Below are 14,712 nucleotides of genomic sequence, written 5' to 3'. Positions count from 1 at the left end.
GTAGCGTGAGGGTGTGGGGTATGGCGTGGCGAGGGCAGCAAAGCATACTTACCTGGCAGGGGAGACACCTTGATCACGAAGGAGGTTTTCCCAGGGTGAGGCTCATCCATTGCACTGCGGGTGTGCTGACCCCTGCGATTTCCCCAAATGCGGGAAACTCGACTGCATAATTTGTGGTAGTGGGGGACTGCGTTCGCGCTTTCCCCTGGCATTGTGTAGCTAAAGACAGAACAAGCGCTTCTTCTACTGTTTCCGCTGCTCACCTTTTTCACTTCTTTGTGTCATTTTATTTTTGGTATGAGGAGTTTTTATGTATTCTTTTGATTTCCATGAGTCTTATTTTCAAACAGGTGTGTATTGGATCGCAACCTTCACTCTTTTATGGGGACGGCGTGCAGGCACAGAAAACATGCAAACACACACAGCCTTCTAATTCTCACACACACACTCATCACCCTGTGTAGGTGTAGGGAAAGAAGGGAATTCATGAAGGTATGAGAGAGATTCACCCCCCCCCCACCTGGGAAGCCTGAGTATGGGTGGGGACTAATTTTATTTATCTGTCTATCAGTATAGATTTTTATACTGCCCAAAAACTTGCGTCTCTGGGCGGTTTACAACAAAAGCAGAAAAGTTAAAACATTCATTAAAACAGATATTCCCACCTGGGAAGCCTGAGTGTGGGTGGGGACTAATTTTATTTAGTCTATAAGAATAACATCTCCCTTACTAGGATCCCTATTGAGGCGCTGGACCATATTGAATATGTGTACCTAAGTTTCGGGATCAGGAATAGATTGGTACTTTTGTTGGTACTAGTGGGCCCGGGCACAGAGCATCTGTGCCTCTAGTGCGGCCGGGCCCACCGCCGCCTGCGCTGCAGCCGGGCCCGCCGCCTTACCTCTGCGGCCGCCGGGCCCGCCGCCTTACCTCCTCGGCCGCCGGGCCCGCCGCCTTACCTCCTCGGCCGCCGGGCCCGAGGGTGCCGCCGCCGCGGCCGCCGGGCCCGAGGGTGCCGCGGCCGCCGGGCCCGAGGGTGCCGCGGCCGCCGGGCCCGAGGGTGCCGCGGCCGCCGGGCCCGAGGGTGCCGCGGCCGCCGGGCCCGAGGGTGCCGCGGCCGCCGGGCCCGAGGGTGCCGCCGCCGCCGGGCCCGAGGGTGCCGCCGCCGCGGCCGCCGGGCCCGAGGGTGCCGCCGCCGCCGGGCCCGAGGGTGCCGCCGCCGGGCCCATCGCTGTGGCCGGGCCCAGGAGTGCCGCTGCCGCCGGGCCCAGCCATGCCCGCCGCCTCGGCTCCGCGGCCGGGCCCGCCTGGCTCCCTGGCCATGGCCGCCGCCGCCGTTCTCCTGGGTGTGCCAGGACCAATCAGGCGCCCCAGCAGCCCAGCCAATCAGCTGGGCTGCCGGGACACATTTCTCCTGGGCACACCCAGGAGAAATATATAGATAGATACTGATTGTCCCACTGCTCAACAGAGTCCCTAACTGAGCTGATGGACTTGGTCTCTGGTTTGGTGTTGGAGTCCCCCAGGCTTGTGGTGCTGGGAGACTTCAATATTCATTTCAGGCTATCCCAAGTGGTCTCAGGACCAATGCACATTGCTGGTCACATGCTTGATTTGATCTTTCACTATGATCAGAGTGGTACTCCATGCGTAGATTCCCCATTGTCATGGACAGACCACCATCTGGTTAAGGTTGGACTCACAATAACTTCCCACCTTCGCAAGGCTGAAGGGCCTATAAGGATGGTCTGCCTGAGAAGGTTATTGGATCCAAAAGGATTCCAAGAAGCCTTGGAGGGATTTAGTGTTGGCTCTGCGCGCAATCCTGTTGGTGTTTGCTGTTCCAGTTCTCTGGTGGAGAACTGGAACAGCAAACTCCCCGGGGCAGTAGACACAATTGCTCCTGAGCATCCTCTCTGACCCGCTGCAAAATTGGTCCCTTGGTATATGGAAGAATTACAGGGGCTGCAGCGGCAAGGTAGATGACGGGAGCGCAAGTGGAGATAGACTTGACTCGAATCTGACAGACTGCAACATAGAATACATTTGAAGATCTATGCTCAGGCAATACATGTGGCAAATAAGAGATTATTTTCTACCCGTATTGCACCCACAAGTTCACATCTGGCGGAGTTGTTCAGGGTTGTGAAAGGGCTAGTACGTGTCGCTCCTCCTTTGAATCAGAATCTGGAACCATTGATTAGCCACTGTGACACGTTTAATGAATTTTTTGTGGGGGAAATCTCTCATATTCTGGCTGACTTAGACTCAGTCTCCACAATTTCTTCAGTGTCTGATGTGGAGGTGTCCAGCAATTCCTCTTGTGTAGTTAGGTGGAATCAATTCTGGTTTGTGACTCCTGAGGATGTGGATGAACTGCTTGGAGCAGTGTGGCCTACTACCTGTTCTCTTGACCCTTGCCTGAGATGGCTTCAGGGGCGTAACTACTATTAGGCAAGGGGAGGCCGCTGCCTGGGGGCCCCCACGCCTCGAGGGCCCCCACAGAGGCACGTCACATGTGTGTGTGTGTGTGTGTGTATCAGCGAGGGGCCCATTTTAAAATGTTGTCTCTGGGCCCACTCCAGCCTTGTTATGCCCCTGCATGGCTTATAATATCTAGCAGGGGGGTTGTTGTAGGAGGCCTGGTAGAGATAATAAAAGCTTCTCTGAGGGAGGGAAGGATGCCTCCTTGTCTCAAGGAGGCAATTATTAGACTGCTTCTGAAGAAGCCTGCCTTGGATCCCTCAGAGTTGGGTAACTACAGGCACGTCTCCAACCTTCTGTGGTTGGGCAAGGTAACTGAGAGGGTCATGGCTTCCCAGCTCCAGATGGTCTTGGAGGAAACTGATTATCTAGACCCATTTCAGACTGGCTTTCGGGTGGGCTGTGGGGTAGAGACTGCCTGGGTCGGCCTGATGGATAATCTCCAACTGGAAATTGACAGAGGAAATGTTACTCTGTTGGTCCTTTTGGACCTCTCGCCAGCTTTCGATACTATCAACCATAGTATCCTTCTGGAGCATCTGAGGATGTTGGGAGTGGGGAGGGCACTGTTTTGCAGTGGTTTCACTCCTACCTTTCGGGCAGGTTCCAGATGGTGTCCCTTGGAGAATGTAGTTCTACAAAATCTGAACTTCCATATGGTGTCCCTCAGGGCTCTGTATTGTCTACAGTATTGTTTAACATCTAGATGAAACCACTGGGAGAGATCAGCAGGAGACTTGGTGAGTGCTAGCAGTATGCTGATGACACCCAAATTTATTTCTCCATGTCAATCTCATCAGGCAGTGATGGGCTGGATGAGGGATAACAAACTAGTAGTAGTAATAGTACTTTATTACGGCCAATGGCCACTCAATACAACATAAACACACACACCACATGACACGACACTTCAGAAACATCAAAAGAAACTGCAATAAAAACAGTACAGTAAAAATATCATACATAAAATTTTTGTCTAGATATAATCAGTTCACCCTCCTACTATACTATGCCCGCCTCTAACCTCTCAACATGTCTTCTGCAGAGTTTACTTGCAATACAAAGAAACTTGGCTACTCTTGTCGAGATGAAATCATCCAAGTCTGCAAGTAAAAATCCACCTTCTCCTGACCTGAGGTCAATCTACGACCTCTTAAAAGGGGGAAAATTAATTCTGTTCTTAGCTCTTTATAGAAACAACAATTCAACAACACATGTTCGGTGGATTCAACCTCTCCTGCATGGCACGGGCACAATCTATGGGGATAAGGGATTTTCAGAAATCGCCCCTCCAGGACGGCTGAAGGAAGGGCATTGAACCTGGCCGCAGTCATTGCTCTAAGGTGTTCAACGAAGGATAGCTTTATCAAGTATCGAGCCGGGAGCCAATTATCAGCTTGAGCCCCCATAAAAACCCCAGGTCTTATTTTGCTAACATCCTCCTGCTTGGCAATGTCCATTATCCGTTGGTTTATGGCGTTTGAGGCCTTCTCGAGGCCCATCTGTCTTATCACCAAAGATGAAAAACCCAAACTACTTAATCTGTTGTCAATGGCCCGTTTCCATCGGGTCTTAAAAGAATCTTCTAGAACTAACGGGGCAAGCCCATCAGGGCAGAAAAACAACTTGAGCCAAAAACTGAACCTAGCCTTCCAGATTCTAGCTTCAACAGTGGGCCAACCCACTTCCAGTCTAAGGCATGCGTTGGGGACAGACCGAGCAACCCTCAGTATACCCCTGATAAATTTGGTTTGAACAATTTCTATCCTCTGGAAGTTAGTGTAAGCGCCCATCTGCGCACCCACCATAAGAAGAGCCAAACAAAAACAGAAAAGTTAAAACATTCGTTAAAACAGATAAAAGGAATTAATACATTGGTTAAAATAAATGACAGCAAAAAGTTAAAACGTTACAACAATTTAAAACCTTAAAACAATATTTTAAAACAAAGTTAACACTATTAAAATTGTATTCAATTAAAGCCTGGGTGAATAAATGTGTCTTTAAAGATTTTTTTAAAATTGTCAGAGATGGGGAGGTTCTTATTTCAGCAGGGAGCCTGTTTCAAAGCATTGGGGCAGCAACAAAGAAGGCCCATCCCCAAGCAACCAGCATACGAGCCAGTGGCAACTGCAGATGGATCTCTCCTGATTATCTCAATAGGCGGTGGGATTCATGACGAAGATGTTCTCTTAAATACCCAGGGCCAAAGCCGTTTAGGGCTTTAGAAGGTGCTAGTGTTTTTAAGCCCGTTAAAATAACGGGCGCTAGTAGGGATATGATCTGCTGCAGCCGTTTCTTTCCTTTGCGGGTCCGGGCCGGTCTTGCCGCCGTTGTGGCAGAGTTGTGCGCTCCAGGCCCCCCGCCGCCATTCCCCCTCTCGCCGCCACCAGCCTCCATGCCGTGGCCGGTCTCCCCGCCACCGCAGGCCTCCCCTTTCTGGCTTCCCCAGCCGCCTCCTCAACCTGTCTGGTGGCGGCGGCCGCGGCTCTGCTGCCGCCTCACCCGGCTTCTTCCTCTGCCTCTTCCTCTTCGGTGGTTTCGGGTGGGGGGGGTCCTCTTCCCCCCACCCGGATTCGGCAGCGCTGCTAGGCCTCAGCCACGGCTCCGGCACTGCCTCAGCCGGCTTCCCCCGCCGCCTCCTCCTCCTGCCTGGCTTCGGCGGCAGCCGCTTCTCCTCAGCCGCCGCTTCTCCTCGGCCGCCGCTTCTCCTCCAACATGGCCGCCTGGTGCCTGGTGCCATATCTTTCTCGGACGTTCTGGGCATGCGCTCTGCGCTCTGCGCATGCCCAGAACGGCCGAGAAAGACACGGGATCACACCTAAGCCTTTTATTATAGAGGATAACCAGCACCTTGTATTTTGCCCTGAAATTTATCGGCAGCCAGTGTAGCTCTTTCAATACAGGAGTATGGTCTCTCCAAGATGACCCGGAGACCAACCTGGCTGCTGCATTCTGAACCAGCTGTAGTTTCTGGATTACATACAAAGGCAGCCCCACATAGAGCGCATTACAGTAATCCGGTTTGGAGGTTTCCAGAAGATGTACCACTGTCCTGAGGCAATTTATCTCAAGAAATGGACGCAGCTGAAACTGATCAGCTGAATCTGATAAAAGGCATCTCTGGCCACCGCCTCAACCTGGGAGATCAGAGAGAGGCTTGGATCCAGAAGCACCCCCAGACTGTACACCTTTTCCTTCTGGGGAAGTGTGACCCCATCCAGACAGAACAGACAGATCAAACTTATCTCCCGAGTTTCAACCCTGCACAATAAGTACCTCCGTCTTATCTGGATTCAGTCTCAGTTTGTTATCCCGGGGGAGGAGTTTAACATGGCCACGGACAGCAGGCTTTTAGCTGAGCTCTCAGCGTTTTTCTTGTTTTAGCTTGTTATTTTTATTTTAACTCTTCTCAGTTCACTTTTTTACTAACTTAATCTAGGTTGAACAACTTTTATTCCAAACTGTTGAGCTTTGAACTGTTTTTAAGCCCTCAAAGGGGGTGTAATGATTGATTTTATTCTTGCCTGCGTGACCAGATGATGGGCAAAAAGAAACTACCGAGAACAAGCCCTCCCACAGAAGCGGACCAGCAGAGGTTACCCAAACAGTCCAGAATTTACTCTTTTATTACCTGAAAAGTAAGTCAACTATCCCCTGTCCGCCTTCATAACAGATTTTCTCCCCTTAAGGAGGCAAGCCTTCCATCTGCGTCCTCTGATAAGAAAACAACTAAAGTGCCCCAGGAACACAACTCAGGCAAAGAGTTGGGTGATCTTTTTATCCAGCAATGTGCTCTAATTGCCTGCTCATTCGACCATCTCACAAAAATTTTATATCGTTTGGAAAACAAACTTGACTCTATTAAATCAATGTTTTCAGAAAAGACTGTGGCATGCTCTCCTGAGGCTAACTTAACTGAGGGAGACCAATGTGAAACCTTGCAGCCCGCTTGTTCCTTTGCTTTCCCTCCGATTGCTGGCTCAGCTAAGCTCCAGTTACAGCCTTGTAAAATTCTCTTGGCATATAAGGTCTCCAGATAGCAGACTCACCATTAAACAGGGGCAATTGGTCAAACAAAACAAAGATCCTGAACTCTTTGAGGCAATTAACCAGGCAGAATGTTCAATCTGGAGACATTGTTTCCTCCTATTTTCTGCCCAAGATAAACAGCTGCCAAAGATTCATGCTTATTTGTAAATCATCTTGGCTGCCGAATCTGCTCCTTCACATTCAAAGTTGCTTGAACCAGTTCGGCATAAGACCTTTGAGATGTTTTGAAACTTCCAATGTGCTGCCCCCGGCTGTAAAGAGGCTTAAAACACAGCCTGTTAAAAGGCATTCTCCAAAGCCCTTATCCCAACCCATAAGGAAAACACTCTAAACAAACGGGACTAAGCGTCAAGGTCACTTCTCCAGTAAAGATTCACCCAGCGTTTCAAAGCCCTTTCTGCAATCAGAGGCTCTAAATATTCCTATCCATCAGGAGCCCTCTAAAGCCAAAGCTGTGGATACACAGCATTGCCTGACTCCCTTAACAAATTCCCTTAGGAATCTCCATGATACTCTTACAACTCTTGCTGATGACCTTATAATTTTAAATGAGAGCAATGAGTCCTCCCTTCTCACCTTAACACCTGAGATGCCTGAGAAAGCAAATAACAACCCTGAGCACTTTAATGGGGGATGTACTCAAATGAGCTCTCAGCCTCCTTCTGAGCTGCTGAAGGACCCCAACCTTGTGAAGCAAGCTACTATGGCCTTGCAAGAAGCCGGCCAAATTTCATCTGATACCCTCGCCGGTCTCTCGTTTGATCCTCACTTCGATTCGATCTTGACTCTTCTAGACCCTCTTGCCTCAATTCCCTCCATATCAAGTGTAAATACCCACCTCCCAGATTTATTTCCAGCTCATGATGATTTACCCTCTACACCAGTAGCTGCTCACCCTCCCCTTACTTGGGAGGATGTCTCCAATAAGATGGAAGACGCTGAAGAGGATTCTGGTTGTATGGACATTGTCCTCCCTCCTGAGGTTAGCTGTGAGAGCGAGCAGAGCCCAGGTGGCATTAGTATAGTGCCACATCAAGAGGAGAAGGCAGTCATTGTTATCGATTCTGAGGATGGAGTACCAGCATCCGACGAGAGCTGCCAATGGCCCTCAATTGAGACAGTTGTTCCTTTAGAGTTGGAACCCTCGTGTACTTTTCCCTTGGGCGAGGGCCCCGGGACGGATCCCATAGAAGACACAAATCCTCCAACTTGTACTCCCCAGGAGATTTCTATCATTGTATCTGCCAAATGACTGCTCCAGAGAAACCTAAGCGTTTTGAAGATCACCTCGTGGAATGTGGCGGGCCTTAAGGCCAAGTTGGCTGATCCATCATTTATTGACTATGTTTCCAAAATAGACATCCTTATATGCCAAGATACATGGATGGTGGAAGATGTGTTCCTGGAGGGATTTCATGTATATATGGTCCAGGCATCTTTGGGGCGGGGTGGAAGCAAGAGAAGGGGAGACCAGCTGGTGGCCTTGCAGTGTTTGTGTCGATGTCACTTAGGGCACAGGCTAGGGAAATTGTATCTCTGGATTCCATTGCTATGGCCATTTATATTCAACTGGGTAACCTATCCCTTATAGTGGTTAATGTATATATACCCCTAAGACGCCAGAAAGCCTATGTCAACCAGACCTGGTTACGTCTTGAGCCATATCTCACGGAATTCCAGATTAAATTTCCTGATGCCTATCTTCTGATAGTGGGGGATTTCAATGCCCGAATGGGGCATGATGATAAAACACTATTCAGCAGATTCCATCTTTATCCCCCTGATCAGTCAGTTCCTGATGGCCACCTAGTACGCCGATTCAGGGATAAGGGGGTCTCTTTTGCTGGTCTAAAGTTAGCCCAGACCATCTATGATTTAAATTTATACATATTAAATGGCATCTGGCCCCATGACTACCCAGCAGAATTTACCTTTTGGTCAGGTTCTAGAACTTCGACAATTGATTACATGATATGCTCCCAAAATCTGCTAGATCTGGTTGTGGGATTTAGTGTTGTCCCTAGATTTGATAGTGACCACCTTCCACTGGAGTTATGCTTGTCATTCCCAGTTAAGATTCAGAGACATGAATACACAGCCTTTGATGCTGAGTCCCTAGAAGTTATGCCCACCAGATTAAGATGGTCCCTAATCCAACATGAGAGATTGTCACTCTTCTTAAATTCTGAGTCTGCTACTACCCTGAGGAACCTAATATTGACGGGCGAGGAACCTAGGGAATGTATAGATGCCTACCAAGGACTAATCAAGTTACTCTGCCCTACCTTGTGTGTTCAGCAGGGAGCCCACAAGAGGAGGGGTCCTCCCTCTTCGAGAGTCTGGTTTGATGATGAGTGTAGGAAGCTGAAAAGGGTCTTGGTTAATGAATACAATAGATACCGTGAGTCATCTGATCCAACTCGTGCTACCAATTTATTACTTCTGAAGAGGGCATATAAAAAACTTATCAGAGCTAAAAAACTTGAGGCAGATAGAGCAGACTGGCAGCAGTTGATCTTTGCCACCCAACAAAAAAACCACTCTTATTTTTGGCATTTGATTTCCAATTTTTTGGGAAGGGGAATATCTAGAGTCGAACCTCAAATTCCAGCAGCTGTATGAGAAGACCATTTCACCAGACTGTATGGCTCGGATGAATGGCCTTCCCCTGTAATGCTGCTAAATCTGGAGGACTGTCCAGTCTGGCCGCTGGTCTCATGCTCTGATATAGCTTCGCTGGTAAATCAATTTAAAGTGGGCAAGGCCCCTGGGCCAGATTACATTTCGGTGAAGTGTATTAGGAACAACTTGGAGTGGTGGGCCCCGATATTGGCAGCCCTCTTTTCTCACATCGATCAGACAGCCCAGATCCCCAAAGATTGGGGGTTGGCGATTATTGTTCCAATATATAAGAAAGCTCAAAGGGACCAACCAGGGAACTTCCGCCCCATCAGCCTTTTAAGTTTTATAGGCAAATTATATGCCAGGCATCTGCTTGTTCGCTTCATGGAGTGGCTTGATAACAACCAGATCCTTGCTGAGGAACAAAATGGCTTTCGGGCGGGAAGGTCGATTATCGACTCGATAGTTGTGCCACAACATCTGGCAGAAAAATATTCGGGGAAGGCCCCTGATGCATTATATACAGCATTTGTGGACTTAAAGTTTGCATTTGATTCGGTCCCGAGAGGTAGGTTATGGGAGAAACTTGCTGCAACATCCATAGACAGGAGACTGCTTTACCTGATATTTAAACTCCATGATGATACCTCACTAAGGGTCCGGCTTAACAACAGAGGACAGGTGACTAGGCCGATCAGCACGAGATGGGGGGGTTCGGCAAGGGTGCATTTTGGCCCCTATGCTTTTTAGTTTTTATATTAACTCCTTAGTCACTCACATGAAGAAACCAGAGTTCCATCCGCCTAAATTAGCTGGCAGGCATGTCAATGTTTTACTTTATGCAGATAATGCTGCACTAGTTCCAAGAACTCAAATTGGTCTTAAAAGAGCACTACGGGCATTGGCAGATTTTTGCACAACCCAGGAGCTAGCCATAAATTATGACAAAACCAAAATTATGGTTTTCTCAGATAGACCTAGAAACTGTGCCTGGTCCTTAAATGGCCATAAATTGGAGCAAGTGAGCAATTTAAATACTTAGGATGGGTTCTGCAGGCAAATAAGAGCTTTGCTGCCCACAGGGATTATGTAAGTCTCAACGCCCAAAGAGTCACCTCGGCAATTCAATCTTTACATATTAGAAAACGTGCCCAATCGGTACAGGTGGTCCTTGAGCTTTTCAAAGCCAAAGTTTTGGCTCTTCTTATGGTGGGTGCGCAGATGGGCGCTTACACTAACTTCCAGAGGATAGAAATTGTTCAAACCAAATTTATCAGGGGTATACTGAGGGTTGCTCGGTCTGTCCCCAACGCATGCCTTAGACTGGAAGTGGGTTGGCCCACTGTTGAAGCTAGAATCTGGAAGGCTAGGTTCAGTTTTTGGCTCAAGTTGTTTTTCTGCCCTGATGGGCTTGCCCCGTTAGTTCTAGAAGATTCTTTTAAGACCCGATGGAAACGGGCCATTGACAACAGATTAAGTAGTTTGGGTTTTTCATCTTTGGTGATAAGACAGATGGGCCTCGAGAAGGCCTCAAACGCCATAAACCAACGGATAATGGACATTGCCAAGCAGGAGGATGTTAGCAAAATAAGACCTGGGGTTTTTATGGGGGCTCAAGCTGATAATTGGCTCCCGGCTCGATACTTGATAAAGCTATCCTTCGTTGAACACCTTAGAGCAATGACTGCGGCCAGGTTCAATGCCCTTCCTTCAGCCGTCCTGGAGGGGCGATTTCTGAAAATCCCTTATCCCCATAGATTGTGCCCGTGCCATGCAGGAGAGGTTGAATCCACCGAACATGTGTTGTTGAATTGTTGTTTCTATAAAGAGCTAAGAACAGAATTAATTTTCCCCCTTTTAAGAGGTCGTAGATTGACCTCAGGTCAGGAGAAGGTGGATTTTTACTTGCAGACTTGGATGATTTCATCTCGACAAGAGTAGCCAAGTTTCTTTGTATTGCAAGTAAACTCTGCAGAAGACATGTTGAGAGGTTAGAGGCGGGCATAGTATAGTAGGAGGGTGAACTGATTATATCTAGACAAAAATTTTATGTATGATATTTTTACTGTACTGTTTTTATTGCAGTTTCTTTTGATGTTTCTGAAGTGTCGTGTCATGTGGTGTGTGTGTTTATGTTGTATTGAGTGGCCATTGGCCGTAATAAAGTACTATTACTACTACTAGTTTGTTATCCCTCATCCAGCCCATCACTGCCTGATGAGATTGACATGGAGAAATAAATTTGGGTGTCATCAGCATACTGCTAGCACTCACCAAGTCTCCTGCTGATCTCTCCCAGTGGTTTCATCTAGATGTTAAACAATACTGTAGACAATACAGAGCCCTGAGGGACACCATATGGAAGTTCAGATTTTGTAGAACTACATTCTCCAAGGGACACCATCTGGAACCTGCCCGAAAGGTAGGAGTGAAACCACTGCAAAACAGTGCCCTCCCCACTCCCAACATCCTCAGATGCTCCAGAAGGATACTATGGTTGATAGTATCGAAAGCTGGCGAGAGGTCCAAAAGGACCAACAGAGTAACATTTCCTCTGTCAATTTCCAGTTGGAGATTATCCATCAGGCCGACCCAGGCAGTCTCTACCCCACAGCCCACCCGAAAGCCAGTCTGAAATGGGTCTAGATAATCAGTTTCCTCCAAGACCATCTGGAGCTGGGAAGCCATGACCCTCTCAGTTACCTTGCCCAACCACAGAAGGTTGGAGACGTGCCTGTAGTTACCCAACTCTGAGGGATCCAAGGCAGGCTTCTTCAGAAGCAGTCTAATAATTGCCTCCTTGAGACAAGGAGGCATCCTTCCCTCCCTCAGAGAAGCTTTTATTATCTCTACCAGGCCTCCTACAACAACCCCCCTGCTAGATATTATAAGCCATGCAGGGGCATAACAAGGCTGGAGTGGGCCCAGAGACAACATTTTAAAATGGGCCCCTCGCTGATACACACACACACACACACACATGTGACGTGCCTCTGTGGGGGCCCTCGAGGCGTGGGGGCCCCCAGGCAGCGGCCTCCCCTTGCCTAATAGTAGTTACGCCCCTGAAGCCATCTCAGGCAAGGGTCAAGAGAACAGGTAGTAGGCCACACTGCTCCAAGCAGTTCATCCACATCCTCAGGAGTCACAAACCAGAATTGATTCCACCTAACTACACAAGAGGAATTGCTGGACACCTCCACATCAGACACTGAAGAAATTGTGGAGACTGAGTCTAAGTCAGCCAGAATATGAGAGATTTCCCCCACAAAAAATTCATTAAACGTGTCACAGTGGCTAATCAATGGTTCCAGATTCTGATTCAAAGGAGGAGCGACACGTACTAGCCCTTTCACAACCCTGAACAACTCCGCCAGATGTGAACTTGTGGGTGCAATACGGGTAGAAAATAATCTCTTATTTGCCACATGTATTGCCTGAGCATAGATCTTCAAATGTATTCTATGTTGCAGTCTGTCAGATTCGAGTCAAGTCTATCTCCACTTGCGCTCCCGTCATCTACCTTGCCGCTGCAGCCCCTGTAATTCTTCCATATACCAAGGGACCAATTTTGCAGCGGGTCAGAGAGGATGCTCAGGAGCAATTGTGTCTACTGCCCCGGGGAGTTTGCTGTTCCAGTTCTCCACCAGAGAACTGGAACAGCAAACACCAACAGGATTGCGCGCAGAGCCAACACTAAATCCCTCCAAGGCTTCTTGGAATCCTTTTGGATCCAATAACCTTCTCAGGCAGACCATCCTTATAGGCCCTTCAGCCTTGCGAAGGTGGGAAGTTATTGTGAGTCCAACCTTAACCAGATGGTGGTCTGTCCATGACAATGGGGAATCTACGCATGGAGTACCACTCTGATCATAGTGAAAGATCAAATCAAGCATGTGACCAGCAATGTGCATTGGTCCTGAGACCACTTGGGATAGCCTGAAATGAATATTGAAGTCTCCCAGCACCACAAGCCTGGGGGACTCCAACACCAAACCAGAGACCAAGTCCATCAGCTCAGTTAGGGACTCTGTTGAGCAGTGGGACAATCAGTATCTATCTATATATTTCTCCTGGGTGTGCCCAGGAGAAATGTGTCCCGGCAGCCCAGCTGATTGGCTGGGCTGCTGGGGCGCCTGATTGGTCCTGGCACACCCAGGAGAACGGCGGCGGCGGCCATGGCCAGGGAGCCAGGCGGGCCCGGCCGCGGAGCCGAGGCGGCGGGCATGGCTGGGCCCGGCGGCAGCGGCACTCCTGGGCCCGGCCACAGCGATGGGCCCGGCGGCGGCACCCTCGGGCCCGGCGGCGGCGGCGGCGGCGGCACCCTCGGGCCCGGCGGCCGCGGCGGCGGCACCCTCGGGCCCGGCGGCCGCGGCACCCTCGGGCCCGGCGGCCGCGGCACCCTCGGGCCCGGCGGCCGCGGCACCCTCGGGCCCGGCGGCCGCGGCACCCTCGGGCCCGGCGGCCGCGGCACCCTCGGGCCCGGCGGCCGCGGCGGCGGCACCCTCGGGCCCGGCGGCCGAGGAGGTAAGGCGGCGGGCCCGGCGGCCGAGGAGGTAAGGCGGCGGGCCCGGCGGCCGCAGAGGTAAGGCGGCGGGCCCGGCCGCAGCGCAGGCGGCGGTGGGCCCGGCCGCACTAGAGGCACAGATGCTCTGTGCCCGGGCCCACTAGTACCAACAAAAGTACCAATCTATTCCTGATCCCGAAACTTAGGTACACATATTCAATATGGTCCAGCGCCTCAATAGGGATCCTAGTAAGGGAGATGTTATTCTTATAGACTAAATAAAATTAGTCCCCACCCACACTCAGGCTTCCCAGGTGGGAATATCTGTTTTAATGAATGTTTTAACTTTTCTGCTTTTGTTGTAAACCGCCCAGAGACGCAAGTTTTTGGGCAGTATAAAAATCTATACTGATAGACAGATAAATAAAATTAGTCCCCACCCATACTCAGGCTTCCCAGGTGGGGGGGGGGGGTGAATCTCTCTCATACCTTCATGAATTCCCTTCTTTCCCTACACCTACGCAGGGTGATGAGTGTGTGTGTGAGAATTAGAAGGCTGTGTGTGTTTGCATGTTTTCTGTGCCTGCACGCCGTCCCCATAAAAGAGTGAAGGTTGCGATCCAATACACACCTGTTTGAAAATAAGACTCATGGAAATCAAAAGAATACATAAAAACTCCTCATACCAAAAATAAAATGACACAAAGAAGTGAAAAAGGTGAGCAGCGGAAACAGTAGAAGAAGCGCTTGTTCTGTCTTTAGCTACACAATGCCAGGGGAAAGCGCGAACGCAGTCCCCCACTACCACAAATTATGCAGTCGAGTTTCCCGCATTTGGGGAAATCGCAGGGGTCAGCACACCCGCAGTGCAATGGATGAGCCTCACCCTGGGAAAACCTCCTTCGTGATCAAGGTGTCTCCCCTGCCAGGTAAGTATGCTTTGCTGCCCTCGCCACGCCATACCCCACACCCTCACGCTACACTTCAGGACACGGCGGCTGCCAGGCCAACACTTTAAGGCGCCCACCACGCCTAGAGCCAGCTGAGCA

At 49.7% G+C, this 14,712-nt stretch overlaps 2 non-coding genes across 2 annotated transcripts; one reads left to right on the top strand and one right to left on the bottom strand.

Annotated features, from left to right (window-relative positions):
- The first annotated feature begins 44 nt into the window (after window positions 1–44).
- Window positions 45–208, top strand: LOC128341405 (U1 spliceosomal RNA). The gene has a single exon (XR_008314408.1). It is a non-coding gene; the product is annotated as a U1 spliceosomal RNA (small nuclear RNA).
- A 14,228-nt stretch (window positions 209–14,436) lies between these two features.
- LOC128341404 (U1 spliceosomal RNA) lies at window positions 14,437–14,600 on the bottom strand. Its single transcript, XR_008314407.1, has one exon. It is a non-coding gene; the product is annotated as a U1 spliceosomal RNA (small nuclear RNA).
- Window positions 14,601–14,712: the final 112 nt, after the last annotated feature.

The sequence above is a fragment of the Hemicordylus capensis genome, chromosome 1 (assembly GCF_027244095.1).
Source record: "Hemicordylus capensis ecotype Gifberg chromosome 1, rHemCap1.1.pri, whole genome shotgun sequence".
Lineage (NCBI taxonomy): Eukaryota > Metazoa > Chordata > Lepidosauria > Squamata > Cordylidae > Hemicordylus > Hemicordylus capensis.
This window is presented reverse-complemented; position numbering and strand designations above follow the sequence as displayed.